Here is a 25,381-nt window from a genome sequence, read left to right on the forward strand (position 1 = left end):
GTAAATCCTAGTTCCCACCTACTTTTCAAGTGTTTTTAATTAGGTCAGCTTTGTTTACAGCAATATATAAAAAGAGTCAGGGCAGAACTTAGAAAGGATTAAGCTACTATAGGTGTAAGGTGACTAGCATTATCTACTCTCTATTTACTGCTGGGGCTCTGACAAGCTGTTTGGTTAATATTGGCTTCACGCTTTTTTCTTTCTAGGCACTCTTGGCTTTCACCAATATTAATTTCTTCTTAACCTCACTTGTACATATATCACATTTTGTACAGCTTTCGTTTTGGATTAATCAATACGCTTGTTTGTTGTACAAACTCTTCAGTCATTCCTTGACATGCACATATTTCATAGTGAGGTAAGACAATACGTCATTTCCATGTTGTTCAAAAAACAAACAAACAAAATTTATGCACATATTCCAAGGGATGGGTAGAAGAAGGCACTATGGAATTATGACACGTTTCTCCATCCACAAAGTGAATTCAGCATAGAAATTCCTAATCTAAATTAAGTTTTCCCAAGATTTTCTGTTAGGTAACTCTACAGATTTATCTCCATGTACCTGTCTATTCTTCAACATAAAAGGAGTAATTAATGATGAGAGTTATTTACATATCTGCTAAATCAGAAACAACTCAGACATTACTCTTCATGCATGCTAGAGTTGAGAATTACAATTCAGGATGCTAATATTTCAAGGTTCAGCTTGTTAATGGTGCATTCAATGAAGCATACAACCATCTAGTTTTATAGATGTTTATAATTTCATTTCCTGCAATTTCCTGAGGAGCTCAATAAATCATCAGAAACTTAGTTGCTCACTTGAAATCTTTCCTTTGAAGACATGGTTATTCCTTCTAACTCTCATTCTTCCATTATTACCTATGAGACTTTAAAGATAGAAAAAATGTATGTGCTTTCCATCTAAGAATCTTGCATTGATAAAGAATTTCTAAAATATCCTTCAAAATTTCTCTAGAATTCCTCCTGAAAAAATAAAAAGCCAGGAGGAATTTCTGCGTCTGAACTTTCACACCAGTTTCCTTTGAGTTCATGATGGAAGGTGTGTATTTTCTTCATTATCACCGGTACTATTAATCAATTATTTTTCTTTCTGTGGCCATGTCTTTAATTTGCCACATGATGGCCTCATTTCTTCAGACAATAGCTAAGTTAATCTGCATTTTCTTTTAGAAGTTTCTTTTTCTTTTCATCTTCATGTATATCTTGTTCAACTCAATATAGACAGTGTTCTGTCTAATCCAAAAAGCAACATTCTTAGGAGCTTTTGGTTACTGTCCAGGATCCCCACTCTCTTTTCTGCCCAAGGGAATAGTATCAATTTACAGTCCTGACAGCATTGCTACCATGTCTACTAAAGTCAGAGTTCTTAAGATCTAGACTAAGGCAGTAGACACTAACTGCTCTTCCCAGCTTGTACTACGTTAAGCAGTCCTACTGGAGGCAATCAATGATGGTAGATAATGTTTATCTTAGCATTGAAATCAAAGGCCTTTCATTTATTTTTTCCTAATTTAATCGTATTTGTCGCAAAATATATTAAGATAAAGAAGGTGGTTAAAGAAAAGTCTTCCCATGTATTAAAAATCTGTCTGAGTATTACAAGAGCAAAGAGGTTTTCATTTAGTCTGGGTAATTTGATTCCAGATATGGAGTTTGACTGCCATTTTCCTGAGTGAATTACTTCTTTAAGAGATATTACATTCAACACCACTATCAATCTACACTGAATGTCAGGTGCCCTATGATTTTTAAAGAACAGATATAGAAATTTACAAAATAGGGTATTAAAATGTTACACTTATGTTAAAGTGAAATTTTTCACCTGCAAGACAACAGGCATTTTACCACCGACATCAGTATTTTATATTAGATGGATTTAGTATTTCCTGCTAATAGAGGATAAAAGCATTACAGAATTGCTTGATTTTGCAGCTGTGGACAGGAAATTCAATGTTTCATTCAATTTAATTTACCACAGACTTTAAAATAGATGTACAATGCACTTTTATGTCACTTAAAATAATAAACTTAAAAGAATTTAGTTATATAATTGGTAAAACTGGCTGCAGTGAGGATACAGAGATGGTTTATTGCTCTACACTGAGGAAAAATCTGTTTCTAGGATGAGATTACTTCACAAGAAGAAATGTCTGGTCAGTATATTCATGAGTATCATAAAGGAAGACTGTTATGAGAATATGCTCTCATCCAAAAAAAAAAATTAATATAACTACACAATTTAAAACTTTCAGCTCCCAGCTGTAGAGGAAATGTATATCAGTTTAGTCAGTAAATAGTTTGGTGCTTGAGACACAAAACTGGACTTGACATTTCTGCAAAGCCTCATGGAGCACTAACACAGCCTTCTCTGGCTGCTCCTGCTCATCCAGCTTTAGGAGTTTCTGTGTGTGTAGCTGCTTGTGCAGTGTAGCAGCACTGGCCATGACTACAATTCTTGTACTATCACCTACAAACATCAGAATAGCAGCTGCAGTCCACCTGCCCGTAACCATCTGCCTCCTTCTTGTGGGAAGAGCAAACACCTCTTTTAGGTGTTTGCCTCGGGAATCCCATATCATGTCCAAAAGCAAAACATCAGAATATTCATGCAAATAAAAGGAACTTCTATCTCAGATTAAGTCAGCAAAAGTTTTGGACTATTGTTTTCATCCACAGTTTTTGTTTCTAAATACTCAGAGCGTATTGCAAATGTTAAGCTTCAGAATACCCATCTATCAGTAAGAAATATTATAGCTGTTTCAGGGGGAATCACTTCAACATTTTCAAGTGTTTTTGTCTACCGACTTCAGTTTCAGAGATGATAAATAACTGACAGACTGGCCAATTACTTGGATTCCAGCCTATGAATTGAGGTTACATATCTTAGGCATCTGAACATAATTTTTTATCCATTTACCATTATACAAAATAAGTCATTAAATCTGTCATCTTAAAAAGTCCATATTAGGGAATTCACATATTAAACAGATACTTGAACACTGTGATATCAGTTTGTTCTCAAATTATATGTTTTCTATGTTTATAGAGGTAGCTATGTTATACTATTTAGTCATAGCAAATTCCTTAGCTTTACCTTATTATCTTAATTGCATTTGACCTAGAAAATCCATTTTCTATTGCACAGTTGTTCTTCATCTCTAGCTATCTGAAAATGATGTGAACTTTTGTTTCTAAGTTTCATCAAGAAGGATTAAATGAGCTGGTGGCCAGTTCCTCCCAATATGTTCCAGATCGTCAGGTTTGTTATGTTTCCTTAAATTATAATAAAATATATATCTAGGATGTCCATGCCAGAGAACAGCTGACTTAAAATAATTCTCAATAACACACCAATGAACTTCTCATTGTGGGTGACAATGTATGTCCATACACATTACTCTTCTCAATTGTATCCGGTAACAGAACAAGAAGTGATGGGTCAAATTCCGTCTAAACATGAGAAAAGAGTTTATTATTGTGAGGGTGGTTGAACACTGGAACAGGTTGCTTAGAGAGGTTGTGGAGTCTACATTTAGATATTCAAAACCAGACTAGACACAGCCCTGCGTAACCTGCTCTACTTGGCCCTCTTTGAGCTAGGGTTTGGACTAGATGGTCTCCAGAGGTGCCTGCCAACCTCAGCCATCCTGTGATTCTGTGCAGGAAAAATCATGGTCAACCATGTGGATCCACCCAATTAAACAGATCCACTCCATATGGTGGCTTCCAGTATGTCAAAACCATTCAATACATCACAAGCCATATTAAGAAGAAAATAGTCATAAAAATAATGCTTGAAAATCACTTTCTAAACTTTTGTCCAAAGGGTACGTAGAAGTATCCTGCACCTCAAAGATGACTGGAATATGACAAAAGGAATGTTTTAGAAATACTTTATCTCTGCTTTCATCCCCAGTTTTGGCTGACAGCCTGAGCCAAGGAATCAGCCTTGGATTGTGTCTCCCCAAGGAGAGAGAGGGGTGTTTTGTCACTTTTACCAACAAGCCATCACTTCTAATAGAACATTGTTTTGACAGCACGACAGCAAGCCATGCCTTTACTCAGTGAAAGCCAGGGACTGGCAAACCTTTGTGTTAGGAATTGCAGATAATTGTTCACAGGACGGCCACAGGAAGCTGAAAAGTGGATGTTCAGGTACTGCTGTGGTTGCTTCTCTCTCCTCTCCTGCCTCTCCTGATGAGAGAGGAGCTGCAGCAGCTCTTCCTTTCCCCTCTGCCACCCTTCTCCTGCCACTGCATTGCTGTAAGGCCCGGAAAGGCCACCCTGAGAACTCGTAATGAAAGAAAACCACCAAGTTCCACCAAGTTCCTAACAGCTCTCACATCGTCAAACCTCATTCTGATTTATTATTCTGACTCATTAAATTTTTTGATTTAATTTTTTCTTAAGCTTTCCATTCCTTCTCAACCAACACTATCAAACTCTCAAAACACAACACCAATTTTCCATGTATAAACACAACCATCCATAAAACGCTGAGGTGAGCTAATTCGAGAGAGAAAATATAGCACAGTTTAAATCCTAATATAAAACTTATGAGCATTATCTGTTACCTATTGTAAGAGTAGGCCTAAAGAGTCTTTATGAGCATTTGTCATTAAGGAAAGTATATGACTTTCTGCAAATGAACTCCATCTTCTGGGCACAAGATATTCAAAAGGGATCACACTGACTCCCATTCAGTTTGATCATGGATGGCTGAAAAGTGATAACAAGAGCACCTTCCCTTGAACAGCTTATGGTGGGTTCATGGCCCAGTGTGATGGTCTGCTCCCGGAAATGGTGCTTTTTTCAGTCATCCTGATTACTTGTGAACCTTACGAGGAATGATTAAAATATGAACAAAGAGGCTTCCTTTGAGAGGAGTTAAGAGGAGACTTCTCAGATGCTTTCAAGAGTGACTGATAAAACATGCTCTTCAAAACTATTCATTTCTGGAGGCAGAGCATGCACATAGTCCTTTGCAGACCTAGCAGGCTCCAAGGGGGCTGCAAAACGCTGGCATGCACCAGTTTTTGAAAGTTTTTCCTCATTAGAGTTTTATGTAAATTGAGCAAAGTCCAACCTCACTGCTTGGTCCTAACCAACCTAGTCCTACAGACTGTTGAATAACCTTCCAGAACAGGTGAAAACAGATTAAGATCACACACCCCCGGGAAGTCAGCACATTTATTTTGTCTAAGACAGATTATCAATGTTCAATAGTGAGTACTGAAAACCAAGCAAAAATATCCAGTGAAATTTCATTCTACTTTAAAATACATTTTACTGTTTATTTTGTATTAATTATGGTAAACTGCAGAAATTTGCATGCTTTGAAATGACATATTACTAAGGATTCTGCAGAGGACACCCCTGTGGGTCCTGTTTAAAAATGGAAAACATGATGGTTTCAAACAGCACATCAGGATATAGGTTTTCAGATTATTAGCTTTGCATCCTCTCAGTTAAATATTACTGGTAGATTTTCCTGAGGTACTTTGTTTCTCAAACAGATTAAAATGCATTCTGAAGATGAAACAAAGTCTTACAGAAATGGAAAGGATGATAATATTGCTGTATCATATCAGGATTATGGATCTGAAGGCAAATGGTAAGTATAGCAGCTGATTTTAAAATATTCCCACGAAAGGTCAGACCAGATGATCTTTGGAGGTCCCTTCCAACCTGGGCTGTTCTATGATTCTATTCTACTAATGTTTTACCTTTAACTGCATAGGCTTAAATTTTACTGGTAAACAATACAAGAATAATCAGACAGTTTTCCTTTTTTGGAAAAGTCTTTGATATCCATTATTCTCTTCAGACAATATAGACAAATGCAGATATAAAAACGTATCAATATCTATATCTAAATATAGATAAATTGTTAACGGATAAATCCAGTTGAACCCCCCAGGTCAGGGGAAGCCTGTCTAAGGAGCAGAAAGCTTTGCTTGTACCTTCATGCTATGATTGAGAATTTCTATCGGGGTTATTGAAAATTTGGCTGCTTCACTCATTCTTTTGAGAAAAGATAGTGACAGCTGCATCTATCCTCTTCTGTTAAAAGGCTGATCCAAAATACTGAGAGAACTGAAGTCAGAGTAGTTAAAGGACAGCTAAGTTACATGCTTCCCCAAGTTCTCTGAAGGAAGTATAACTTTTTTATTAGAATGGAGGGCCAATTGGGGTCAGATGTCCTGCACGCTCTCCTCTCTACCCCTTTCATGTCTGCCCGACTGCAGTCTAATGATCTGAAATCAAAGTACTTAGCTATGAGAAGTCTTTGACAGGCAATTGGCAGTAATGTTAGATTAGCCTACCCACCTAATTTTCCAAAGCTACTTAAAAATATGGCCAATAGCTACCACTCGGCCCTAGCCTAGGCTAGAAAGGCTAGACAGGCAGCTTTAATCATCAAAGAACTTCCCACCCTCTTCTTTAAGAAAAAAAAGGTGGAATATAAATAGGAGGACACTAGCAAAGTTTGCAAGAGGACTTTTGCTACATTATCAAAGTCCCACTGTAGATTTAGCTACAGCCATTCTTAATACTTTTTCACAGGAGCTGTAATTTTAAATGAGTCTTACATAGGTAGCTTGTAACCTATGGGGTTTTTTTTCCCAAATAGACTCCGTGTTAACACAATACCAAACCAGAAGACTTCTTGAAAGTATTTTTAACAGTGTTCAGAGAAATGCACTGAGATTACATTAAAAGCTCTTATTTTACATTCCTGTATCTCCTCCTTGCATGTGAACACAATTAATAGACAGTAGTTGTATTAATGATGCATTAGGCTTGCTTTGACGTTTTAAGTGCTCTTCCTACTTAAAATACAATAATAATTTTTTAGCAGTGGAGACAAGAAGAAACCTGAGAAACTGAATATGGACAGCCTGTTTACAGTAGTAAGTTTCATGCTATTTGCATGTTTAGCAATCCCAGTCTACCATAATGTTTAAAATTTATTATTTTTATATATGTATCTCTACTTATGTTGCAGAGCTATACTAGAGGCACTTCACTGTTTACGGTATAGAGTACTCAGAGATCTGCAATGGGAAGGGAAAATGGAGGAGAAAGGAAAGAAAAGGCAGATACAGGAGATGGAGTAAGCTAGCTTAAAATGCTGGAGGTTTTTACTGTCACAGCTACATCCAACAGATGCTGACATAGATCTGTTAACAGATCAGTGGGAAGGGGGATGTAATATGGACCTGAAATGTGTTTGGAGACACAGAAGGAATGAAAAAGAAAATCCCCAGCATAAGGGTAGCATATGCCAGAAAATTTCTCTCCCACACTAGCTATACTTTCATAAGCACCTGGCATCACTGCCTAATGGAATACTGTTTGAAAGGCATTGTCAGAAACTAGGAAATCTTAGCTTCCATTTTCAAGTTACTCTTTTGCAATTGATTCTAACTTATCAGTACTATACTAATTACTAACTAGTCTCTTCTCAGCCACTCTGCCACCCAAATTCATATCCAGAAAACAACAGGAGAGAGTCACAGCAGATTTTACAATACAATTGCATTTATTTTTAAACAGGTGATTTGGAAGCACACAGTTTTAATTTTCTTCTTTTGTATGCAGGCCACAATATTTTTGCATTTTAGAATCATAGACTCATAGAATAGTTTGGGTTGGAAGGGACCTCTAAAGGTCATCTAGTCCAACCCCCCTGCCGTGGGCAGGGACATCTTCAACCAGATCAGGTTGCTCAGAGCCCCGTCCAACCTGACCCGGAATGTTTCCAGGGATGGGGCATCCACCACCTCTCTGGGCAACCTGTGCCAGTGCTTCACCACCCTCAGCGTAAAAAATGTCTTCCTTAGATCTAGTCTAAATCTACCTCCCTTTAGTTTAAAGCCATTCCCCCTTGTCCTCTCGCAACAGGCCCTGCTAAAAAGTTTGCCGCCATCTTTTTTATAAGCCCCCTTTAAGTACCGATGGGCTGCAATAAGGTCTCCCCAAAGCCTTCTCTTCTCCAGGCTGAACAACCCCAACTCTCTCAGCCTTTCTTCATAGGGGAGGTGTTCCATCCCCCTGATCATTTTTGTGACCCTCCTCTGGACCTGCTCCAACAGGTCCATGTCTTCCTTGTGCTGAGGGCTCCAAGCTGGACGCAGTACTCCAGGTGGGGTCTCACCAGAGCAGAGTAGAGGGGCAGAATCACCTCCCTCCACCTGCTGGCCACACTTCTTTTGATGCAGCCCAGGATATGACTGGCCTTCTGGGGTTGCTCTCAATCCCTTCATCCCCCAGCCTGTATTGATATTGGGGGTTGCCCCAACCCAGGTGCAGGACCTTGCACTTGGCCTTGTTAAACCTCATGAGGTTCACACGGGCCTACTTCTCGAGCTTGTCCAGATCCCTCTGGATGGCATCCCGTCCCTCTGGCCTGTTGACCCTACCACTCAGCTTGGTGTCATCTGCAAACTTGCTGAGGGTGCACTCCATCCCACTGTCTATGTCACTGATGAAGATATTAAACAGTACCGGTCCCAATACGGACCCCTGCGGGATGCCACTCATCACCAATCTCCATCTGGACATTGAGCTGTTGACCACTACCCTCTGGATGAGACCATCTAACCAATTTCTCACCCACCGGACAGTCCACCCATCAAATCCATACCGCTCCAGTTTAGAGAGAAGGATGTTGTGAGGGACCATGTCAAAGGCCTTACAGAGGTCCAGATAGACGACATCCATAGCCCTTCCTGTGTCCAGTGATGTAGTCACTCCATCAGAGAAGGCCACTAGGTTAGTCAGGCAGGACTTGCCCTTGGTGAAGCCCTGCTGGCTGTCTCGAATCACCTCCCTGTCCTCCATGTGCCTTAGCATAGCTTCCAGGAGGATCTGCTCCATGACTTTCCCAGGCACAGACGTGAGACTGACTGGCCTGTAGTTCCCCGGGTCTTCCTTGTTTCCCTTTTTAAAAATGGGGGTTATGTTTCCCGTTTTCCAGTCAGTGGGAACTTCACCGGACTGCCACGACTTCTCAAATACGATGGATAGTGGCTTAGCAACCTATTTTACATAGTTAGAGCAATCATAGATAAAGGGGACCTCTGGAGGTCATCTGGCCCAATGTCCTTCTCAAAGTCAAACTAAACAACAAAGTCAGAGCAGGTTGCTCAGAGCCTTGTCCAGGCAAGTTTGGAAAACCTCCAGCCGCTGCAGTTCCACAGCCTGTCTAGGCACCTGTTCCAGGGCTTGACCACAATCATCTGAAGAAGTTTCCGTAACATACTATAAGAATGTCTCTTATTACATCTTTAGTTACCTGCCCTCTTGAGGACTTCAAATGAAACTGCACGAGCTATTTGAATTAGCTTGGAAAGGAAGTAACAGGACAACTTCTGTACTATTTCAGTCTCATTGATAACTGTATTAAGTTTTAACAGAGTAATTCAATTTCATGCTTAATTAGTAGAGGCTTGGGATTTATTCAGGTTTAAGTCAAGTCTGCATCTAACAGAATCTGAGGTAGCTTTAGGGAAAAATTTTTTGTTTTGTAAGCGAAAAGATTTCCCAAGTCTCCCAAATACCTATGGAAAATGAATGCCCCTTTACCTCCTGAAGGATAATTCCAGCATTTGAAACAAAACTTCTTCCTGCAGAGGAAGCAAGAGAAAACCACTACTGCACAATATAGGAGCAATGACAACTAGCATCACACTCTCCATATTCTCAGTGCTAGCACTGCATTCAGCAGAGCTCTCATCTTCCTCCCCATTTTCTGAAAACCTGTGGGAAACTAGTGGTAAAAATTCACACATAGGAGAAAAGAAAAGCACACATTGGTAATTCCTGCTTCTCCACACAGAGGACAAGAAGCACTAAACTGCTCTGACTCACCTGAAAGACCAGGGCAACTCCATTCAGTTAACAGCCACAGCAAAACCCAAAGGTGCACCCTGTGGACCCTACCTACATGCCAAAAAGCACAGCTTCCTTCATTTAGGGGATTATTCCACAGCCATGCCTTTCAGACCATCACTACAGGCTGGGGGAGGAAAACCCATTGATCCTCTCCTCTTCTTGGTTTGGGTGCCCCTGGAAATCACATCCCCAGACTGGTCTGAGCACTAGTGCCTATCTTCTGGCAGCAGGGTCAGACATGTCATGCTCAAACTGGCGTCTCCCAGGACTACTCCAGGCTGGCACACTGACACGTGTGCCTTGTAAGAGCCAGAGGATGCTGAACACATCCACTCCATTACACACCTGCAGATACATTTTTACTCAAGGACTCATACTTGTTATTATGCAACAAGAAAGACATTTTTGCCCCTTTTTCACTTTCTCTTCTTCCTCATTTGGAGCACGGGGACAGGACCAAGCTGCCTGAGCTAACCGTTCCTAGGCACTACCCTTCCAGGGCGTGAGAGATGATTTACCACCCCCCTACAAGGAGGATAAGGTATCTCACAGTTACTGTGAACTAAAAGCCTGTTTAGAGGTCACTGTGGCAACAGGACAGCCCATGGCACCTGCTTCCATGTAGGTCCAGTAACTGAATTTAAGAAATTTTTTTTGCTTCAGCAAGCTGACTAAAACCCAGAGTGATTATTTTCCATTTGATTATTTTCCATTTGTATACTTGTGTACAATAAAATGTATGACGAAACTCTTACTCCCCTTAGTACACAATCATATTTAGGTTTTTTATGACCATTGTTTCATGAGAAGTATTAGTAAAGTTAAAATAGAAACAGTAGAGTAGACATTATTTTCATACAGCTTTAAATATATTGGCCTTGAAACTGTTTACAGGGGTAAAGACCCACCAGCCCCAAGTGTGGACCTATCTAAGATACCGTAAAAGTAGAGAAATTATTATAGATATTATATTCTTAGATTTTTTTTAATTTCAGTTATAGTCATAAATTTAAATTCCAATTGGATGTAATTAAATTAAATGCAAAATTTGTTTAAACATATGTTTTTAATATTTTATTATTATTCCTATATTATGAAAGCCATTATTTTATTCTTAAAACAATTATTAAGAAGTTACTGGGTTATGTTACGATTTTACAATTTTATGTATTAAAATTTTCCTATTTTACTGTTTACTCCCTCCTTCTGCACTGTTAACACTGTGTTGCCACCCAGATGCATTTGCTGTAATTAGAGAAGTTTTCAGCACAGTTCTGTTTCCACTTTCAGTTTCAATACTCTGACTGGTGGGATAAACTCCTCATGGTGCTGGGCACTACCATGGCAATTCTCCATGGAGCAGGTCTCCCCCCTTATGATGATCACCTTTGGTGACATGACAGATAGCTTTTTTACTGCAGAAAACATTACTTATTCAGGTAAGAACTGTTGTAACTCCTAGCTGGTGTCATTGAAATATGGCTTTTATGCAATAAAAAATGAGTTTTATTTGGAAAAAATAAAGGGCAGAATAGTGGCTCACTTCAAGCTGTTTATTCCCAGGGAAGCAGTTTGCTTCTATGCTGTGGGCCAGATGTGTCACTGGTCCACTCACTACTGTGAGAAGCGACAGGGCTTTGATTTGACCAGTTCTGTATTTCCTCCAACCAGTCTCCTGTGCTGTTACAAACGGTTCACTAATTAACAGAAACGCCAGGTTTCAAGGAAACATTTGAAAGAATTATAATTGGGGTTAAGAAATGAAATAAATGGATGAATGAAAAATGGTAAAAGAAACAAAGTCTGCTGGTTTTAGCTGGGATAGAGTTAATTTTCTTCATAGTAGCTAGTATGGGGCTATGTTTTGGATTTGTGATGAAAACAGTCTTGATAACACAAGGATGTTTTCGTTACTGCTGAGCAGTGCTTACACAGAGTCAAGGCCTTTCCTGCTTCTCACACCATGTCACCAGCGAGCAGGCTGGAGGTGCACAAGAAGTTGGGAGGGGACACAGCCGGGACAGCTGACCCCAACTGACCAAAGGGATATTCCGTACCATATGACGTCATGCTCAGCATAGGTCGAGGGAGGTGATTCTGCCCCTCTACTCTGCTCTGCTGAGACCCCACCTGGAGTACTGCATCCAGCTCTGGAGCCCTCAGCACAAGGAAGACACGGACCTGTTGGAGCAGGTCCAGAGAAGGGCCATGAAAATGATCAGGGGGATGGAACAGCTCTCCTGTGAAGAAAGGCTGAGAGAGTTGGGGTTGTTCAGCCTAGAGAAGAGAAGGCTTCGGGGAGACCTTATTGCAGCCCATCGGTACTTAAAGGGGGCTTATAAAAAAGATGGGGGCAAACTTTTTGGCAGGGCCTGTTGCGAGAGGACAAGGGGGAATGGCTTTAAACTAAAGGGGGGTAGATTTAGACTAGATCTGAGGAAGAAATTTTTACACTGAGGGTGGTGAAGCACTGGCACAGGTTGCCCAGAGAGGTGGTGGATGCCCCATCCCTGGAAACATTTCGGTTCAGGTTGGACGGGGCTCTGAGCAACCTGATCTGGTTGAAGATGTCCCTGCCCACGGCAGGGGGGTTGGACTAGATGACCTTTAGAGGTCCCTTCCAACCCAAACTATTCTATGATTCTATGATATAAAGCTGGGGGAAGAAGAAGGAAGGGGGGACGTTTGGAGTGATGGTGTTTGTCTTCCCAAGTAACCGTTACACGTGATGGAGCCCTGCTTTCCTGGAGATGGCTGAACACCTGCCTGCCCATGGGAAGTAGTGAATGAATTCCTTGTTTTGCTTTGCTTGCATGTGCAGCTTTTGCTTTACCTATTAAACTGTTCTTATCTCAACCCACAAGTTTTCTCGCTTTTACTGTTCTGATTCTCTCCCCCATCCCACTGTGGGGGAGTGAGAGAGCGGCTGTGTGGTGCCCAGTTGCTGGCTGGGGTTAAACCACAACACAAAGGTAAAATGTGTTGTGCTATGCCTTGAAATCAGCAGCTGTTCTTAAACAAAACTAAATATGTAAACAAAAATATGTAATAAAGCCCCAGTTATAAGAAAAAAATCAGGTGCAATAAATATATAACCCAGCACAAAAGTTATTAGGTATTTCAATATTTACTAACTGGTGTGTATTTTAGAAGGATATTAGAAGTGTCCCAAAGACTATGATTATAGGTCCACTTGAACTAGAAAAAAAGAAAAAAGCTCCTAGTACAAGCCTACTTCTGTCATTTGAACAAGAAATCTTCTCATTTGAACATGAGTTTTCTTTCACTAAGGAAAGCTTTCTCTTCTTCCCCATAGAGTAGAGAAAGTTCTTCCAAGGAATGCACATTTATTCCGCTTGTGTGACTTAAATGTAAAATTCTACTCTTGAATTACAAAAAAATGTAGTTCTTAGAGAAATGTTTTATGAGGTAAAAGAAGATGATCCTATGTTACATGGCTTTATTTCTCCTGAGATTAGCAAATCACTTTCAGACTAATAGAAGGATGAGATTATCAGAAAAATTGCTTTTCTGCTGCTGAGTTTGAGCATATAAACTATCCGACTTCAGAAAGATGCACTAGAGAGTCCCTTTTCTCCTGTCCTGGTTTCGGCAGTTAATTTCCTTCCTAGTAGCTGGTACAGTGCTGTGTTTTGGATTTAGGATGAGAACAAAGTTGATAACGCACCGATGTTTTAGTTGTTGCTAGGTAATGCTTACACTAGTCAAGGACTTCTCAGCTTCCCATGCTCTACCGACTGAGAAGGCTGGAGGGGCACAAGAAACCGGGAGAGGGCACAGCCAAACTGGCCAAAGGGACATTCCATACCATGTGACGTCATGCTCAGTACATAAACTGGGGAAAGCTGGCCGGGGGGGCCGCTGCTCGGGGACTGGCTGGGCATCGGTCAGTGGGTGGTGAGCAATTGCACTGTGCCTCACTTGCTTTGTGTATTATTGTTATTATAATTTTATTTCAATTATTAAACCCACGAGTTTTTCTCACTTGTGCTCTTCCAATTCTCTCCCCCATCCCACCGGGGGGTGGGGGGTAGTGAGCGAGCGGCTGTGTGGTGCTCAGTTGCCGACTGAGGTTAAACCACAACAGTCCTTTATCATCACCTTTCTCCTTTTCTTCTAAACCAGTGGGAGCCTTGTTCACGTTACCTGAATGTGGAATTTCCTAAAGTTCTCCAAAGACCTCCATGCTATTTCCCACAACTTCTCTAACACCACTTTGTTCCTTGACAGAGTAGACAAGATACAAAGAGCTGAACACTGTATTCATATAGTTGTATGATTCAGCCAAATGCTCTTCGTTAAAAAGCATTATGCTTATTTTAAACGCCTAACTTACCTGTCAAGCATTGATTTCAAAAGGAGTTAATCACTCCCTCTGAATATTTGGACAAGAATCACTGTTGCTGGTGCACAGAGGTATAATGATATTCTTCAAAGCATCCCCAGAAGAGTCAAACTCTTAAGTGTTGCCACCTCTGTCTCATCATTTGATTTCTACTAACCAGTATGTGCAGTGGAAATCTAATCTAGGTTTAAATCAAGTGTAAATATAAAGTGCAGTATCTGAGTCTGAAAAGTTGTTACAATCACTTCTTACTGCAGAGCCAAACCAGAACGAGGCACATTTATTCTGAAATTAAAGTGCAATATGCACATTCCAGAATTGCTCATTCCTGATTAGCTTGAAATGTAGATGAATCCTTATACAATTTAATTACACCTTTAACCTCTAGCCACAAGAATTAAATAAAAACGTGGCCCCTGAACAACTGGAAGGAAGCGCCTAATACCATATTAATTAATTTTCTGAACTTTATTTACTTATGAACCGACATTTGTAAAGTACTTCGGAGCACTATTAAGTAAGGTGAGTTTTATAGCTCCAGTGTGTTGTTTTTATAAGTATTCATAAAATCAGCACACATTCCAGAGAAAATATTGTATCTGAAATGTGAAATTCAGCCTAGTGATTGTAAAGTAGTTGAATTTAACTATTTTTTTAACTGTTTATTATATTACAGCTAGAATGTTCACTTCTGGCTTCAGAAAATGCTTTGTAATGTGTTGCATAGTTCCCTTAAACATGGTCAGGGGCTAGGTAGGGTGCTAGGTAGGTGACTGCTCTTAATCTTCATTCAGCATTGTTGTGATAGGAGTTTACAGAAGGAAGTTATTGTCACGTGATTTAATAAAAATAATTAACAGGCTTTTCTCTAATTTTCTCTTTAGCAGATGTTTCTTTATTGAACCATCCGCCAGGGAACTTTTCTATAGAAGTTTTTTCTTACACTCTGACGGGAGAATTGGAGGAAGAAATGACCAGGTAATAGGAAAATTGTCATTCATTTCATGTCTATTCTTTTCTTGTAATAGACAACTCAAGGAATTGTCCTCGAAAGATTATTCTAATATTTAGCCCAAGATTAATCTCGCTATAAATATTTAATGCAACTGAAGGAATTAAGTTTTTGTTATGTCTTTAGGCTAATGCCATTGTATGAGTCAGGGGCATTTTGTATTTTCCCACTCTAATCCCAATCTGTGCCAGATGGCTCCAGCAAACCTACAACCTTTCTGCCAGAAGCTCAGAGGGAGGGTTATTCCTCCTTTTCTTGTGTGTCAGGATAGTTTGTTCTCCTCCCATGCCAGTTCTCATGCCTTTCTCTCAATATGTGCTCCTGCTCTTGCTCTTCCTCCTTGCCCACATCCTTCCCTCCTCGTCCTCCCCTTGCACTCTCCGGCTCCCATTTTGCCACCAGCCCTGCCTGCCTGGCAAGCTGGCTTTTCCTCTTCCTGACACAACTTTCCTGTTCGTCGTTTTTCCTTTTCTCTGCTGCTTTCCTTCCTCTCTCCATAGGTAACCACCATAAGAGAGTAAGGCACAGTCCAACACATCAATTGCTGCCACTCACCTGGTCCTGAGGGAGGCCCTGGGAGTGGGATCTCTTGCGGTTGAACAAGTGCTGTGCCAGCTCTGCAAGGGTTTCTACAGAGATTCCCCATTTCCTGCTCTTTGGCTTTCTCATTTTCATCAAAACTGCAAACGTTTTGACTGATGCCTAACAAATTCCCTAAAATGTTGGAACTGATCACATGCAAAGCCCCAAAACTACTTTGTGTTCTCCATAATTAAAGGATACCAAATCAGTTAGCAAAGTCAACTAATTACTTACAATCTCTGAACCACATTTTTTCTATTAGTTTATGAACTTTTTAAAAGGCAGTACCTAGGAGACCCTAGTAGCTGTATGAAAACTGTGGATACTGTTTTTACATAACTCCATCAGCTAGTGAGGTTTGGATCCAGTTTTATGAAAGAAACTGAAATGAAGTTCTTGTGACTCAGACAACCTACTCCCTTTCTTCCTCCCCCATGCAAAACCCTCAGCATCAAAAGCTCATGATAACTTCTTAGGCAAGCCATTTATTCGCTCCATGTTCTTACTGCACAGGTTCATACATTAAAAAATTTGTTGATAATAAGTGAAATTCTGAAAGACATCCCTTAAAGACAAACACTTTGTACTCTACCAGGAATACAACAAAATGAGATGATTGTGAAGTCATGCCTGATGGAGTTTCCATTAAATTTCCAGGTTTTCGGGGAATAGCCACCTAAAGGTCACCCAAGTAATAATAATGATTGCCATTGGGAAGGTAAATCAAGTACTCTTTGGTACCCTTTTCTTCTATAAGGACAAAGAACAGGCAGTGAAGTTGAGAGACACCAAATTTAAAAATTATAAAATAAATACTTTTTATATGCCCAACAAATCTGCAGAGCTCATAGCTAAAAAATATAAATTAGGTCAAGAACTTACTATGGTCATGTATTTTTAACATTTTCTGATTGGATAAAATTGAAATAGGGACTAAGATGCAACAGTTGGTCCGATAACACTATCTCACTGACAAGCTGTTTCATGTTAGCTTAATAATGTTTTTTCACAGTCTTCTAAGGTGTTAAGCACCAGTTATTTTCAGAGACAGGCTGTAGGGACACGTGGTGTCATCGTCTGAGCAGTTTGCAGGTTTATGGTTGGAGGGGGGTTGTTCCTTTTTCTCTCCCTGTCTACCTATACCCTGTCTCTTCTTTTGTCATCCTTTGCCCTTTTCAGGTTTTCCTTCTGTTTCCACTTCTTTTAAGTAAGTCCTAGCTCCTCTTTCTTCATGCCCCTTTCTGAAATGGAAAGAAAACCCTAGTCTTTTTGTTCAACCTCAGAGAAGGGTATTTGTTTTGTAAGTAAGCCGGGGTGGCCTGCTCCTTGAAGGGAGTATGAAATCACAGATGGCAAATTCTGCTCTTGTTGCACAAACCCCACTGCATAGGGTAAAAATTAAGAATTATTGATATAAAAATGATGTGGCTCAATTCTGGAACTGAAATCTAAACATAAACATTGGGTATATTTGTCAGAGCTATACCTTTCTTAACAATGGTCATCGAAAAAATAATTCACAGTCATATATTTTTATTTTCCAATTAGTTGTTATTAATGATATTATAAAATAGCCATAATTAATAGGGATTTTGAACCAAAATTAAATTCATTCCATTGTGTTTTAGTATAAACTAAACATTTGAACAAATGCATAAATTCTGGTTTTTTCCCCAGTTTTGCTGCTTTTTGTAGCTTTTCTATTATACTGGCAAGTATTAAGAACAACATTCAGCTACTCATTTGATTTTAAGTTATTCATTAATGTACTAATATTTTTCCGTTTAAATATGATATATTTTGTTTAATTGCAGTCATGAATTAAACATCTTTGGCATTCATGTGTAACAAAAGTACTTAGAATAACTTTCCTTATTGCTTTTTCTTTTTTTGTATGTGTGGAGCCTTATTCTGTTGTAATAGCATGAACAGTACCTGTACATTAATTTGTTTTATTTTTCCCTAGGAATGTACATATTTTTTAAAACCAAACTACCATTTCTCAAAGATGACTAAACAAAACAGTCAAATTATGATAGCATGCAAACAATTAAAATTCAATGTCTCTATCTTTACTTCATTAAACTAAAGTGGATATCCTGTGAAATATAACTTACTTTTGCTTTTACATCACTTAAGTATTTTTAAAATTCCTGTCTTAAATTTCATTCATTGTAGAAAGTATTTCTAAGAGTAAATATGTCATTATAAGCTTGGTTTTTTAGTCTATGTCTTCATGGATTTTGAGCCATTACTTTTTAAAACAAAAATTTTGTGTTACTTTGTGGAAATTGTATAATAAGTTAGCAAAAGATAACAACTGAAATTTGATTCTGGAAGAACTTAAAAAATATTCATTATACTGACGAAAGAGAAATGGCAGCTAGCCCTGTTTGGAGTAGAATTAATTCAGTTTCCAATCATTTTGTTTTCTTTCAGATATGCATATTCTTATTCTGGAATAGGAGCTGGTGTTCTTTTTGCTGCCTACATTCAAGTTTCATTTTGGACACTGGTTGCTGGCCAGCAAACAAAAAGAATCAGACAAGAATTTTTTCATGCTGTAATGAGACAGGAGATTGGATGGCTTGATGTAAATGATGTGAGCAAACTCAACACTAGACTTGTGGAGTAAGTATTAAATATCAGTTAACTGCCAACTGAGTATTAATTCTAATTACTGAAATCAGTTGTAATACTTGCCTCAGAGCAATGTTATTTTATCTTATTAAACTCCTCTGTAAGCTATGCTACTATTTATCCGAATCCTGAGATGTGTATGGATCATTTAAATGGAGCCTGAGGAACAGAGATGTTGGAGAATGTCGCTCCACGCCCTGTGTGGCTGCAAACTTGTAGCTGTGTTGAATTGCAAGTGTTAGAAACATGATGGAGCACTGGCAAAGTGTACTGTATCCAAAGAGTTCATTCCTGTCTTTTCCACACCTTCTTATTTGTTTGGACATAAGTTGTTTTTTTCAGTGATATCTCCAAGACTAATGAAGGAATAGGGGGAAAAATGGCAATGTTCTTTCAGGCAGTGGTTACCTTTTTCACTGGATTTATGGTTGGTTTTACAAAAGGCTGGAAATTAACACTTGTGATCCTGGTACTCAGTCCTGTTCTGGGATTCTCATCAGCTTTCTGGGCAAAGGTAGGCAAAAAGCGTGAGTTTTCAATAAACTGGTCAGCTCTATCTTCTATAATCCCATTTGGTATTTGTAAGACTTGAAAATGCAATCTGGCTATTAGTGAATTTAGACCTTGCTCACATGCAGAAAGGTGTGGATATGTGCATGATGACACTGGTACAGCTGAAGAAGTGCAGTGCCTCCACCATGGACACAGCTATCCTGCTGCAAAGTTTACGTAAGTATAACATACCCTCATATGGAAGGGTAAATAAGCAGTACCTTTGCCTTCTTCACTGGACTCCATGACAACTACAGCAAAATAACCGAGTACTGTCAGTAAAAATAAATAAATACAGAAATGAAGTAAAATGGCACAGCTGAGGTCATCGCAGGTAACTGACAGTAAGTTCTGGCATGAACCCGCAGTGAATCAGGTTTCCTGTGATAAGGCCCATCTGTGGGCTCTGACCGCAAGGCGAGGAGGGCATTACCACCGGGGACAGCACGGGGACACGGGCAGACACAGCCGGGCAGCCGGCACACTGTGAACTCTGCTCCAGACCGTCCCTTCGACATTTGCTCAGCTCCCAATAACTTGCTGAAAACAGCACACGAGAAGTGAATGCAGGCCACTCTGAGAGAGAAGTAGACTTCATCTATGGAAATATAATTGCTTTTGGCTAGGACTTTCAAAGGGGCATCAGGGTGTCGAGTACCAACTGGCTACTGAGATTCAGTGACACTTGCCAGCCTTGCCCTTTCAGCTAAGATGAAAATCCAAACTCTATTTAAAATGTGTAGTCCCTAATACTTCATAGCACATGAGTACTCTGCTATAACTTCATCTGCAGTCTACTGTGTGTTGGGAGCATGAATGTTGCCATGCTTGTCGGGCAACTAAGTGTCCTGACACAAACCTGAACTGCCTGATGGTGGTGGTGCAAGTATTTCTAAGTGTAAGGGATCTTAGTCAGCTCCTCTGGCTTTCCAAAATGATGAAAGTATAGAAGAACTGAAAATCCAACCTCATTTTTTGGCAGAAGATAACATGCATTTTTCTAGTTAATATATTTTATGCAATGCAAACATTGTCATGATGCCCTTCATCAAATTTCTGCCTTGGAAGTCAAATGTGGATTCTTTTATAAATCCTTATAATAAAACAAAGTAGATGATAGGAAATTCGGTACAATAAATTAAGAATTCTTAGACATCAGAACAACACTTGAGCTCATTCTGGTTTTGTTTGAATGGGAGAGTTAAAATAGTTTGCTTCTACACAGATAATTTCTGCATTCACTAACAAAGAGCTAACTGCATATGCAAGAGCAGGAGCTGTTGCAGGGGAAGTTCTGGCAGCAATTCGAACTGTGGTAGCATTTGGAGGACAAAGAGAAGAAATTGAAAGGTGAGAATAAAGTTTCCATACGTTGGCTGTTTTTATAATAGTGACTAAAGAGATTTTGAATTTTTTTATATCTTTGCTCCTGATTTTTTTTCTTTTCTCTACTTTTTTATTAGCTTCAAAAAGCATCACAAAACATGCAGAGATGCAGTCCCTTTCCCAAAGAGAATATGGTCTTACAGGCCTCATAAAGCCAGTGAGAGTTGTAAGCAAAAAGACAGGCATGTGGCAAAAAAAGACAAGTATAACACTAAGATCACAAACCAAGGTCATGCACGTGTATTTATTTGTATTATACTATGGAACATCATTCTTGCCATCTTTTTGATCTTTTATCTAAAGATAACCGGCGTGACCACAAATACTGGCATCAGTTTTTCAAACTCAAAGTTCAATAACAATTGTGTCATCCACGGAAAACACACACCTGCTTCTCCCTTTATGCTCCAGCCGCCACTGCTGCCTGGCGCAGGCAGCTGAAGGAAGTCCTTTGGGTATCTACACCTCACTTCCCAGTTCACCCCAGCATCTTTCTTTGGTTACCCCATGCTGTTCATCACCCTCATACCTCTCATCACCTCTTTTTCCTACTCATCCTTAAAGCACTGTTTGCCAGCTGCTTCCTGCCATAAGTGCACTAAAAGGGATGTAGGTCTGTCCCCATGACCCAGAAGTGGGAAGGACCTTCTATGTTACTGGGACCAGGTCCTGCTATTGTAGTAAGCAAATGTATCATCTAATTCCCTTGCTAATAAGCATAAAAGCTCCATCCTAAAACCAGGTAGGCTTTCTAACTCTAATGCTGTAGGGAGGCTATTCTACTGCTTGACTGTCTGAAGACGGGACATCTCTTTCCAACAAACTGTATGCATAGTTCCTATATATTAATTTGTTACTGTACCAGTGCTGAACATTTGTTTTAGTAGTTCCCTCCCATGGGTTTATGTTCCTGTGCTGTTTATTGTAGAAATAAATCATACACTCTCTCAGGTGACATTTTGCTAGGACAACCAAATTAAGTTCTTTTAGTTTTGTCATACAGTATAGGTTTGCCATTTCACTGGTCATCTTTTATTTTACATAATTATGGTTCATCTACTTCTCTCATTACTACGCTCCAACGTCATGTATCTAATTCTGTAAGACATTTTGGTATTCTTTTGTCCTGGTCCTCTCACTGGACCTCTGTACTGATCCTCTCAGTTTTGTACCATCAGGAAATTTCATTATCCTGAGTATTGTTTGCATGCCCAGGTCACTAAAATAAGTAAAAACAATAAATCCCAAGACTGACTGAAGAATTCATGTTGTCAATTCCCTTGGGTATTATAGCTCCCCGCTGAACACCTCTGTCTTGCTTCAAACAGTTCCTTACCTTACCGTTCTTTTATTCTTCTTCACAACTACTGTTTAATTAATAATTTATCCTGTGGCTTTAGGATAAATTGGCATTAGATGGTATTAATGAAGCCCCAATGGATTAGTTTTACTGTGTCTCACCTCTCTAGAAAAGACAGTATTAAAGAAAAGTAATTGGGTTAATCCTTTGCTTTCCTAAGCCATGACATTTAATTTCTTGTCATTTTGTATGATTTTATTTTATTTCCATTTATTTCTGATTTTATTATTTTCTTCAGGATTTGTTTGCAAGCTGTTTTTGTCAGGCTACAAGCTTGTAATTTCTCAGGTTACTGTTTCTTTTGTAATACTTCCGTCCTGTGGCTCTATCCACAATTTGAAAATAATAACTGAAAGTCTTTACTACTGGACCACTGTTATGGTTGCCAGTTTATTCAATACTCTGGAATAAAGACTCCATGATCACCATGAGAGGTGCTTTCCTTCCTTACTGCTTTCCCTTTCGGTTTGGATAATTAAAATTCAGTTGTGGTAATTAAAATACTCTAATTCACATTGGTCATCCTGCTTTTGGCACCATGCACATTTGTGGGGTATTTTTGTACTGAAAGTTGAGGCTGAACTACAGTTTTGGTGCTATCCTCAGTGCAATTATCATCTCAATGCTTTTTAATTTCTAAGACCCATGAAATGGAAAACCTTTGTTGCAGACCTTTTGTGTGTGTGTTCATCTGTAATTACTTTAACTGATTCAACCTGCAACATTTTAACCTTGATTTTTATCTATAGCCAGCTTTACCTTAATAGCCTTAAACTAATTCTAAAAAAAAGTCCTTTTGTTTGTTCAGTGACTATTTAAAAAAGAAACTTCTCAGCTATCACTTCCCAGAGCACATGGGTCACACCGCTATTGCTGGCATTTGATTCTTTAGTCTGTATTTATGATGTGTCTCTCACAGTCACACACTTCTGACTGAATTGTTCTCTCTGTCCATGTCCAAATCCAATCTAGACTATCAGACACAAGCACCATCCCAATATCTTTTACATTCATCACCAAAGAGATTTTGACATAAATTGATCCCATTTTCTCCATATCACCATTTCTCCTTTCTTTACAATGTACTTCAACACTCAGGCAACAGTTATCTCATCCTTGTTACCTTTATTTCTGATCCGATACCAGTATTTTCTTTCTCCTGTTATTGATTCTTCTACTCGTTTAACATGCTGTACTTTCATTAATCCTCCTATCGATCAGAACTGGTTTTAGAATTTATATGGGTCTCTCCCAACTTTTACACTTTATTCCCTCAGAAAGTTTATCCTCAATCCTAGACACCTACTACAACCTACTCACATGAAGTCTGCACGTTAAGAGGAGACATCTTTCAGCCAGTTCTTCCCATGGCTAGGCACTGCTTACCTTTTTTCATCACATCAGTAATATTCACTCACAGTTGGAAGATTCCACTGAAAATCACAAGATTAAAGCTGTTTAACAGATTGCCACAGCCTTTTCCACTCATCCAGTACTTGTTCCAGATAAAATTGATCAGCTCAGTCTGTCACAACATGAAAGACAATCAATGCACTTCCTTCTACTCTTAGCAAGATCTTTCTCAGGATTGGATTACTGTTTACAAAAATATTTTATATATCTTTGATGTATTTTATGGGAAACTTATGAATATACACAATGAAAGAAAGTGTAATTTCCTGTATGTTCTGTTTTTTTGGTTTTTTTCTTTCAGATATCAAAAAAAATTAGAAGATGCCAAACGCATTGGTATCAAAAAGGCTCTTTCAGCCAATATTTCTACGGGTATTGTTTTCTTTTTGATATATGCATCATATGCCTTGGCCTTCTAGTATGGAACCACTTTGATACTCTCCAATCAGTATACAATTGGAAAAGGCTTTACAGTAAGTATTCACCAGTATCTGAACAATGTTTATGAAAAATGCTGAACGGATCCTGTATAGTCTTATTGGAGTATGTGACTTTAAATTTTTAAGTGAGGTTGAAGTTAGCTTTTCAAACTACATTTTTCACTTTTTCACCCCTGCTAACAAAAACAAAAACAGTACAGTTCTGCATACCACTGATATCTCTGTAAGCTGGGTAGCAACATAAAAATCACCTACTTCAAAGTCCCTTGCTAAAAAGCCAGCTTGGATCAATAATAATTAGCTGTTAATTTTTTATTCAGTCACACCAGATCTTTGCTAAAGGACTGAGCTATAACTTCTAGGAATCATGATTCATGCCAGGTGGTTGCATTCAAGAGAGAAAGACCGGGCGCCAGGTAACATTCCCTTTGTAACGTTAGCTCCTGTCCTAGACACAGTTCATTTACCTACAGTCTTTATCTACACAGATATCAGGTTGGACCTTTTGTTGGAGGGCTTGGGGTATGACAGTGTGGTTGAAGGTTTGACCCCAGTCACAGCCTGCCTGCTAATGAGTTTACACCAGTGATAGGTCAGCAGCTCTTGAAGTCATCCTCTCCATTTTGCTGAGGCACCAGGGTCTCTAGCAAGACCTAAGAGTTTTTGAGGAGCAGTTCATTTAATTGTTCCCACTTGTGACCAGGTGGGTAAGTCCATTTTGTGGCCAGCAGGAGTAGGGAAGTGATCATCCCTTTGTACTCGGCAGTGGTGAGGCCACACTTCAAATACTGTGTTCAGTTTTGGGCCCCTCACTACAAGAAGGACGTTGAGGTGCTGGAGCGTGTCCAAAGAAGAGCAATGAAGCTAGTGAGGGGTCTGGAGAACAAGTCTTATGAGGAGCGGCTGAGGGAACTGGGGTTGTTTAGCCTGGAGAAAAGGAGGCTGAGGGGAGACCTCATCGCTCTCTACAACTCCCTGAAAGGAGGTTGTAGCGAGGTGGGTGTTGGTCTCTTCTCCCAAATAATAAGCAATAGGACAAGAGGAAATGGCCTCAAGCTGTGCCAGGGGAGGTTTAGATTGGGTATTAGGAAAAATTTCTTCACTGAAAGGGTTGTCAAGCATTGGAACAGGCTGCCCAGGGAAGTGGTGGAGTCACCATCCCTGGAGGTAGTGTAGACGTGGTGCTTAGGGACATGGCTTAGTGACTACATCTGTAGCAATTTGGCAATGTAACTTCTACTTTCAAGTCCTATACCAAACAATATTAAAATATTTGTATAGTTTACAAATATTTTATGAGTTATTCAAATACTATATATAAAATATAACTAAACTTAGGGCTGTGTTTCCAATTTTTACTGCGTCAGATAACAGTTATGAAACAATGCTGAAGTGTCTGCTGACATTTTTACCTCTGAGATCACACCTATCTTGTAGTTCAGAGATGAGTGCAGCTGTTGTAATAATACCCATGCTAACTCAAGTAACTAGCTGAGATACGAGTAACAGCAGCACCATGCCTGACAAGGATGGGTTTGAGCTATAATATTTACTTACCAGACTTACGGTACATACTGGCTAGCTGGGGCTGTAAGCTGCTACATACTAGATGGCTGGCAGGGACTGTAGCCTTGCTACTATAGTATCATAGTGACTACAATGCTATTTCAAAACTGATCTTGGGTTGTCTGCACAAGCTATAT

At 39.4% G+C, this 25,381-nt stretch overlaps 1 pseudogene; it reads left to right on the top strand.

Moving 5' to 3' along the window:
* Positions 1-5,546: 5,546 nt before the first annotated feature.
* Positions 5,547-25,381, top strand: part of LOC143157296 (phosphatidylcholine translocator ABCB4-like) — a 50,991-nt pseudogene continuing 31,156 nt past the window's right edge.

The sequence above is a fragment of the Aptenodytes patagonicus genome, chromosome 2 (assembly GCF_965638725.1).
Source record: "Aptenodytes patagonicus chromosome 2, bAptPat1.pri.cur, whole genome shotgun sequence".
In the NCBI taxonomy this organism is placed as follows: domain Eukaryota; kingdom Metazoa; phylum Chordata; class Aves; order Sphenisciformes; family Spheniscidae; genus Aptenodytes; species Aptenodytes patagonicus.